Source organism: Tachysurus vachellii, chromosome 1, assembly GCF_030014155.1.
Source record: "Tachysurus vachellii isolate PV-2020 chromosome 1, HZAU_Pvac_v1, whole genome shotgun sequence".
Taxonomy (NCBI): Eukaryota; Metazoa; Chordata; class Actinopteri; order Siluriformes; family Bagridae; genus Tachysurus; species Tachysurus vachellii.
In genome coordinates this window covers 19,198,079-19,207,849 of record NC_083460.1, presented here as the reverse complement: position 1 = coordinate 19,207,849, position 9,771 = coordinate 19,198,079, and positions in this window count along the sequence as shown.

The following is a 9,771-nucleotide window of genomic DNA, read 5'->3' as shown; positions in this document are numbered from 1 at the left end:
ATTATTTCTTTATATATAAATATAATATATAATATTTATATTTCTTTTAACTAAAGATTCCCTCATTTGTATTTTCGCATTTATCGAAGACAGTAAACACACCTAACAACACAGCCTGTTAGCATACGCAATTTCATTAATTACTTCTTTATCTTACAGTCATTCTAATTAGTCCTCTGGGGAAATCTGGGTTTGATGCAACAGTATGAAAAAATTGAATCTGCTCCAAGGAAGAACTGACCAAAACTTTCAGAATCCTCACAGTGACAATGAAGTAGAAGATTCCAACATTGTTATTTCTGTCCGTTTTTATTATTTTACATCTGGATGCTGTCCTGTTCTTTTTGTTCTATTGTTTGCAATACACTTGACATCTTTCCTGGACTTGTTGCACCATTTGTAGACATGTGTTCAGTTTTATTTTCCTGACTGTTGCACCACAGTACTGGTGGCTTTATTTCACCTTGATATATCCAGATGGGAAGACAATAAAATGTACAGAATAGAAAGTGATAACAGACAGTTGTTATTGTGTGTCCATGTATGTGAGTGTATTCATTCCTTGTCTTTCTTATGTTTCTTTATTAGCTGCTTTTGATTTCCTGGTTATGACACACTCAGGCCTTAGTTGTAGTCTGCTGTAGATGTTAATGTAATCTCTCGGCTGTATACAGTATGAACGTAAATTAATGAACAAATTTCATCTATTTTTGCATATATTTTTGACAATAATTGGTTTCAGCACAGCAGATAATAATAGAAGAAGGAGAAGTTAAATAAATTCAAAACAATTTTAAAATAATGTTTAATTTATTGAAGAGAAAGAAAGAGAAGGTCATGTAACACTATCATCCTTGTGAAATAGTAATTGCCCCTAAAGTGTTTGTGACATCTTTAACTGCAAGTAAACACGTCATTGTGAAGGAATCCAATTGTCTGCAGAATGGAGCTCCTTCAATCATGAACTTCCTGTATAAGATCATGACACTGCATTTCAGCTCACAATTTGCTTTTGTGATTTGTGATTCCTGCATCAAACCCAGGATTTGGGTCTGTACAATTCATCCGTTCATTATGGAAAGTTCTCCAGGTCCTAAGGCAGCAAAGCACCCCAGCACTATCACACTACATCCACCACGTTTGCTTGCAGTTGTGATGATCTTATTGTGGAATGATGTGTTAGCTTTATGTCAGATGCAGTAGGACTCATGTCTTCAAAATAGTCCTGCTTTCAGCTCCTTGTTAATTAAAATCGAAGTAAATTCAAGCATTCTGGAAATTTGTCCCCAGCAAAAGAAGGTGAAACTGCTGATGTGTGAATCTTGTGTTGTTGTTGTTGTTGCTGTTGTTGTTGTATTCAGACGCCTTATAATAATGCTGTAATATGTGATACACACAACAATCTGAACAGTCCTGATATACTAATTTGCCTTAAGTGTGTGAGACGTTTATTAATCACATTGACTCAATTCTGGGATTCTGACCCAATACAACACACACACACACACACACACACACACACACACACACACACACACACTCACACACACCTCACTGACTGATATATTCCACTCTTCATGACTGATCCTACACAAACATGGACCTGTCTCTCTGTCTGCAATATTTTTAATTATCTTATTTGGTTCTTTATCCTAAAATATAAAAGATAAATTATTTAAAAATCACAGCAGCCTTGATTTGGATAAAGCGGTTACTTAAGATGGAATGAATGAATGAATGAATTAATAAATGAATTATTCATAATTCATAAAGACGAGACGAAAATGTTTTGTATAAAATAAAAACACGCCTTTAAAATGTTCAGAACGAGTTTGCGGCTTCGCGCTGTTTAGTGTGTGCGTAGAAACAATTCGTCCGAGCGCAAGTCCAACCCTGGTCTAGGCAGGCTTTTTGTGTTAAATTATATTTCCTGTCGCTGGGTCTTTTATTGTACATGACAGCTTATGTCACGATGACCGGTCTTTGCATTACGATTAAAAGCAGCATCAATAAAGTAAAAAATGTGATGTGCAGTCAAGTTCGAGTGTATGCACTGTTTAAACGTGTGTTCTCTACTTCTCACTGATACATTTGTGATTCGCGGAGTTTTGACAAGTTTTATAGCCTTGATATTGTTTCTTATTTAAAAGTGGTGACAGAAAAAACTCAGCACCCCCAACCTGAAACCTCTTCCCAAGCCCCTGTCACAATCACATTATAATCAAAATGAATAATTAGGCTTAAAAGCAAATGTATATGTAAGGGAATCAAGTTTAACAATTACATGTAATATTGCTCCAAATATCATCAATAATGGTGTGTGCAATACCATGTATAACTTGCATTAAGTCGGTAATTTATATATATATACACCTACAGGTTTGATCTTAGGCTTTTCATTAAGTTATTTATTTCCACTATAACACTTGTGTTCCTGATATTATTGCATTTAATGAGGCCTCGTTGTATTTATTCTTACAATAGATTCCAGATGTGGTCAAGCTACAATTTTTTGACTAAAACTAGACTAAAATTAAAAGACTTTTAGTCGACTAAAACTTGACTAAGATACCTTGAGTTTTCTTTTGACTAAAACTAGACTAAAATGACGAGACTTTTAGTCGACTAAAAATTGACTAACAAAAAAGATATGTGAATGACTAAATATGACTAAAACTAACAAGGACATTTGGCACAAGACTAAGACTAAGACTAAATTAAAAATAGGTGACGAAATTAACACTACTTCATTCCATGAGATTTGGATCCCATTCAGGACATTTTTTGGTACCAAAGATTGACCTGCAGCACAAGCTCCAGATATAGAAAGTGTTAGAAGTTTAATACAGTTTTGAAACTTCATTGCTATACTTAATAAAAACCATAACATATTATTATTATTATTATTATTATTATTATTATTATTATTATTATTATTATTATTATTATTATTATTATTGCTGTTTGTATGCAGTTTAATTTTTTCAAGCTTTGTAACAAACGATTATAAAACGCTGTAAATGTACAATAATATTATTTTATAACAACAAAAACATTTCTTCTTATTAAATGACTTTGTGAGGATGTGACGGTCCAGCGGTCAAGGCGCTGGGTTCCTAATCAGAAGGTTAGGGTTCAAGCCAACAAGCTGCTGAGACATCTATGTTGGGTCCTTGACTAGGGCCTTAACCTCACCTGCTTCAGGGGTGCCACACGATGGCTGACCCTGCACTCTGACCCCAGGCTCATAAAAGCCTGGGATATGCAAAAACCCGGGAAGTCTTGGTCTAATGTTAGAGAGTTTGACTCCAAGCCCTAAGGTTGTGGGTTCGAGTCTCAGGCCGGCCATGATGGAGGTACCCTTGAGCAAGGCACCGACCCCCCCCCAACTGCTCCCCGAGCGCCGCAGCATAAATGGCTGCCCACTGCTCCGGGTATGTGTTTACGGTGTGTGTGTTCACTGCTGTGTGTGTGCACTTTGGATGGGTTAAATGCAGAGAACGAATTCTGAGTATGGGTCACCTTACTTAGCCGTATGTCACTTCACTTAGACTATGTAAAACAGAAAAAAAAACATTTCTATGCCAAGGCCTTAGCCCAACATGTTATGTAGCCATTTGGAAAACCTGAATTGGTGGCTGTATTTCTTCTTGGTGTTCACATGGACACATGGATCCGTTTTTATAGACAATAAATTGTCCCTTCACTCTGAGACAGTATGAATGAAGTGGACGAAGCTGGGTGTAAAATTAGTGATGTTACTCCTGCAGTGTATTTATACAGACAGTAAAGGTATGAATGGTCTTTAGATATTTTGTGTATGTTCTGTCCATCTTCATAGAAATGTATGTGATGTTAGTTAACGCCCATTTATCTAACCATGCTAACTATGATCCCACTGGTGATTAATAGCTGGTGATGAGTGCTCATTACCACACATGAGAGGGCACTCTGGGCATATGGCAGATTTTGTGTGTGTTTGTAATAACTTGCTTTCTGCTGTGTGTGAATATTCCAGGAGATCAGCAGAAACACTCAAAACATAAATGAGGTACAGATCTTCCTAAAGAATGGATGATGAATGCTTATATGAGTCAGAGGAAAATACCAAAAATACACCGTTTCAGTCCAAACTGCACAGCCACTATTTATTTCTGTGACACTTTCCTTATCTGCACTGGTTACTGCAGGTTGCAGAATTGTCCAGTTTTAGTGGATTTTATTGGAGACAATTGTGTAATCAGTTTATACCAGTTAGCCCTAGACAGCTTGGAGACTAAAGGCAGATATTGGCTAATTAGATTTGATTATGTCAGGAACTTGCTTGGACATTCTCTGCTGGAACATTAGGGGGCGTTCTGGCAGCGTATGGTGTGTGTTCTCATCGCTACTCACCTGGTTGCTTTAGATGGAGTTTAACTTAAATTGATTTGTTCTTTAAATTCATTAGAATACAGTCTTAATTTGGGACGTTTGTGTTTATGTACTGTACGCAACTAAATGTGTTCAAGTAAATGTTTGTGTGTTTGAATAAATGTGTGTGTGTTTGAATAAATGTGTGTGTGTTTGAGTTAGTGTGTGTGTGTTTTAGTACCTGTTTGAGTACCTTTGAGCATCTGGGTGTCTTTGAGTGTGTGTGTCACATAACTCTCTAACTCTAAAAGTCTGTAATGGTCAACATTTGATGATCTCCATGTATTAAAGCTCTTTACTGTGTTATTACATGGTGTAAAACTCAAAACCAAAGTAAACATACACAAGCACTAAAGTACAGGTGCATCTCAATAAATTAGAATGTCATGGAAAAGTTCATTTATTTCAGTAATTCAACTCAAATAGTGAAACTCGTGTATTATATAAATTCAGTACACACAGACTGAAGTAGTTTTAGTCTTTGGTTCTTTTATTCATTCATTCATTCATCTTCTACCGCTTATCCGAACTACCTCGGGTCACGGGGAGCCTGTGCCTATCTCAGGCGTCATCGGGCATCAAGGCAGGATACACCCTGGACGGAGTGCCAACCCATCACAGTTTGGTTCTTTTAATCATGATGATTTTGGCTCACATTTAACAAAAACCCAACAAAACACTTTCTCAAAAACTTCGTATATGGTGACCTGCCAATCAGCTGATCAACTCAAAACACCAGCAAAGGTTTCCTTAGCCATCAAAATGGTCTCACACTTTGGATCACCAGGCTACACAATCATGGGGAAGACAGTTGTCCAGAAGACGATCATTGATACCCATCACAAGGAGGGAAAGCCACAAACATTCATTGCTAAAGAAGCTGTTCCCAGAGTTCTGTATCCAAGCATGTTAACAGAAAGTTGAGTGGAAGGAAAAAGTGTGGAAGAAAAAGATGCACAACCAACTGAGAGAACCGCAGCATTGAGAGGCTTGTCAAGCAAAATCCATTCAAGAATTTGCGTGAACTTCACAAGAAATGGACTGAGGCTGGGGTCAAGGCATCAAAAGCCACCACACACAGACGTGTTAAGGAATTTGGCAACAGTTGTCATATTCCTCTTGTTAAGCCTCTCCTGAACCACAAAGTCAGAGGAGAAGAAGAACTGGACTGTCCAGTGGTCCAAAGTCCTCTTTTCAGATAGAGCAAGTTTTGTATTTCATTTGGAAACCAAGGTCCTAGAGTCTGGAGGAAAGATGGAGAAGCTCATAGCCCAAGTTGTTGAAAGTCCAGTGTTAAGTTTCCACAGTCTGTGATGATTTGGTGTACATCTGCTGGTGTTGGTCCACTGTGTTTTTTGAAAACCAAAGTCACTGCACTCATTTACCAAGAAATTTTAGAGCACTTCATGCTTTCTTCTGCTGAGCAGCTTTTTAAAGATGCTGATGTCACTTTCCAGCAGGATTTGGCACCTGCCCACATGCCAAAAGCACCAGAAGGTGGTTAAATGACCGTGGTGTTGGTGTGATTGACTGGCCAGTAAAATCAGCAGACCTGAACCCCATAGAGAATCTATGAGCTGTTGTTGAGGGGAAAATGAGAAACAAGACCAAAAAAATGCAGATGACCTGAAGGCCACAGTTAAAGAGACCTGGGCTTCCACACCACCTCAGCAGTGCCACAGACTGATAACCTCCATGATGAACTGAGGCAGTAATTAAAGCAAAAGAGACCCAACCAAGTATTGAGTACATATACAGTAAATTAACACACTTTCCAGAAGGCCAACAATTCACTAAAAATGTTTTTATATTAGTCTTATAATGAGTGTGTGTGCCCTGTGATGGGTTGGCACTCCATCCAGGGTGTATCCTGCCTTGATGCCCAATGACGCCTGAGACACAGGCTCCCCGTGACCCGAGGTAGTTCTCATAAGCGGTAGAAGATGAATGAAGATGAATTAGTCTTATGAAGTGTTCTAATTTATTGAGAAGCCAAAATCATCACGATTAAAAGAACCAAAGACTTAAAGTGCCAAAGTACTTCAGTCTGTGTGTACTGAATTTATATAATACACAAGTTTCACTATTTGAGTTGAATTACTGAAATAAATGAACTTTTCCACGACATTCTAATTTATTGAAACGTACCTGTGTAGAAATGAACCACATTAGAATTTCACTGCATTTAAGATTCTACTGAATTCTTTATACTTTTTTCTTTTTTTTTTTTTTTTTTTACCATAATTGTTGTTAGACATAGTAAAATGCACATTTATTTCTGGCCTTAATGAGTAATGTATTAGCTGAGAGTAGATCTTAATGAAATGATGAGAGTGATGAGCTCTAGACCAGCCAATTTGGTCAACATTTTTTACACTGGAAACACAATACAACACAAATTAGTCTGATATAAATTTCAGCTTGAGAACAAATAGACACAATATCTATCACAAATTGTGTTCTTGGGATAAAGATTAAACCACACTAAAATCAAACTTTGTCTATTATTGAGGGTGATAGGGGGTGCCAGGAGCAACGCATTCTCAGGGTTTATTTTTGTGTGTAAGTGATTTTGTCTCTTGCATGTTTATGGACCTTAAGCATGTCCTTTCTTGAAGGCATTCAGTTATTTAGGACTAAGTGAAAAGAACCCAATAAAAATGACAATTATTCTGCATGGGACACAATCAGGAAAGCGGCAGTGTTATAAAAGCTGGCAACTTCCATGTAAACTTTCTTATTTGTGTGAATTTGTTCACATGTAAACAGTTGAGTGATTCTGGATGGAGTTTTAGGATGAGAGTGAGGTGTATATCCTCAGGGTGGAAGGTTTGGTGATGTAAAGAGATATAAATTGCTCACTAATAGCTTTGTCCTCTTCAATTTTAAAATCCCCACCATACCCCTGGGGTTATGCTGAATTCTGAGGCCATGATATAAGTTTGCGACACCACAACACAGCGCTTAGAGACACAACTAGGGCCGTGTGTGTGTCAGCTAAGCTTTGTGTTTTGGTAGTTTCAAAGAAGAAGAAGAAGAAGAAGAAGAAGAAGACATTTCTCACCTACAGTATACAGAACAGTGAACTCCATTTTATCTGTTACAGTCACACTCATCTCTAAAACAAAGGTTTTATTTTCTGTAACACTTTTGCAACACTTAGGATATGAAGATAATGACGTCCTCGAGTCATAAATTTCTGGGCAATATTCCAGTCCTCTAAATGTGTATTGACGTCCTGTTCATAAATTCATTTGTGTGAGAGATGGTCGCACAACCCAGCTATGATTTTCATTTTTATAATACAAACTTATTTATTTTGACTTGTATGTACAAAGATATTTGTCTGTACCTGTAACCTCTCTGACCCAAATGACTCCAGTACATCAATCTGAATTTGTAACAAATTAGAGGTGGACTAAAATAAAATTGTAATTAAATAGATAAATAGTGTAAGCATCGATATGCTGTTGTTTTTATTCTCTTTGCTCAATAAAATGTTCCATTGATTATCTGTTGTAGATCATTTTGAACATTGATCTGAGAGGCCTGTGGGTGTAAATGTAGCTGCTGCTTTCATATGAAATTGCCTTAGTGTCTACTCAAAGTGCTGTATGTTCAAATCTGTCTACTGAAAATGTTGTTTTTTAATCCACAGAGTAACAGTTACTAACCTAGTACATAAGGTAAATTCTGACTATTTTAATATTTTAATATCTAAAGTTTTTCTTTACCTTTGAGAAAAGAGTAGAAAATGTTTCTCAGACACTTGATATTGCACAGAAGCCGTACTGTAAGCGTAAAACCAGCACAATAAATGTTTTAATGACTCACTATTGCCCTCTTTTATACTCAGATAATAATCCCTCAGGAACGCAGGAGTATGGACAAGAGGAATGTACATTAGAAATGTTTTAGACATGTTGTCATTTGTGTTCACACAGATACTGTACATGGGGATGTTGTGTACTTATGTTTCTGTGAGTATGTCAGGATGTTGTGCGTGGATGATCTCACAGGGTGAAGTCTTCGTACTTACACAAAAACAGAAGGCAACAGAAGTGTGATGAAAAGAACCTGGGGGGGAAACGTGAACGGTCCATTAGAAACAAAGTGAATTCTCATCAGAAATATGTCTAAAGTCAAGATTCAGCAGTGCATCAACTGCAACTGCAACTGCAACTGCAACTTCATAGATATATGAAATCTATGAAAGTTTAACTCAATGTTTAGATAAAAGACCCCAAAATTAACCGTTTTTATTTTTTTATTTTAATCCAGATTGTTAATATAAGGCTACTGTAACATCTGAACAGTTTATTAAAAAAAATCATTTAATATGTAGTAAACATTATTATTATTATTATTAGTGGTGCTTGCAAAGCAACATTCTTGTTATCTTGAATACTGATTATGATTCTTCCGGACAAAACTTCGGCGCGTAACCCGCAGCTTTTGTCCTAGACCTGTTGAGGAGAGGTGTGCTATGACTTTTATAAGCGATCCAACCAACGATGTTTGCACAGTGGACAAAAAAGCGGACAAAAAGGTCCCATAGACTTCAATAGGAAATTCCTAAAATTCCTCTAATCTCTCTCTCTCTCTCTCTCTCTCTCTCACACTCACACACACACACACACACACACACACACAGCGTGCGCAGAGCCCAGGCACGGCTTCTCTTCTGAGTGCCGAGATTTGCCACGTGCAAGCACCATTCACATTTTCTTCAGAAAATGTACATTCTAGTTATTCTTCTTCTTCTTCTTCTTCTTCTTATTATTATTATTATTATTATTATTATTACTACAGTCGTATGCAAAAGTTTAGGCACAAGTTTAGGTTCTCTATCAAAGAGAACAACAACTTGCAATCGGCCACCTTAAATACCTTTTCTCGTGGCAGATTGCAAGCTGTAGTTCTCTTTGACTCTCCTCTGAAGAGTGGCAACATGGAGGCCTGAAAACAACTCTCAAATGACCTGAAAACAAAGATTGTTCAACATTATGGTTTAGGGGAAGGCTACAAAAAGTTATGGCAGAGATATAAGCTGTCAGTGTCCACTGTGTGGAACATGGTGAGGAAATGGAAGACCACAGGCGCAGTTCTTGTAAAGGCCAGAAGTGGCAGGTCACATAAAATATTGGAGAGGCAAAGGCGAAGAATGGTGAGAACGGTCAAAAACAGCCCACAGACCACCTCCAAAGACCTACAACATCAACATTGCTGCAGATGGTGTCACTGTGCATCGTTCAACAATTCAGCGCACTTTGCACAAGGTGAAGCTGTACGGGAGAGTGATGAGAAAGAAGCCTTTCTGCACACACGCCACAAACTGAGTCGCTTGAGGTCTGCAAA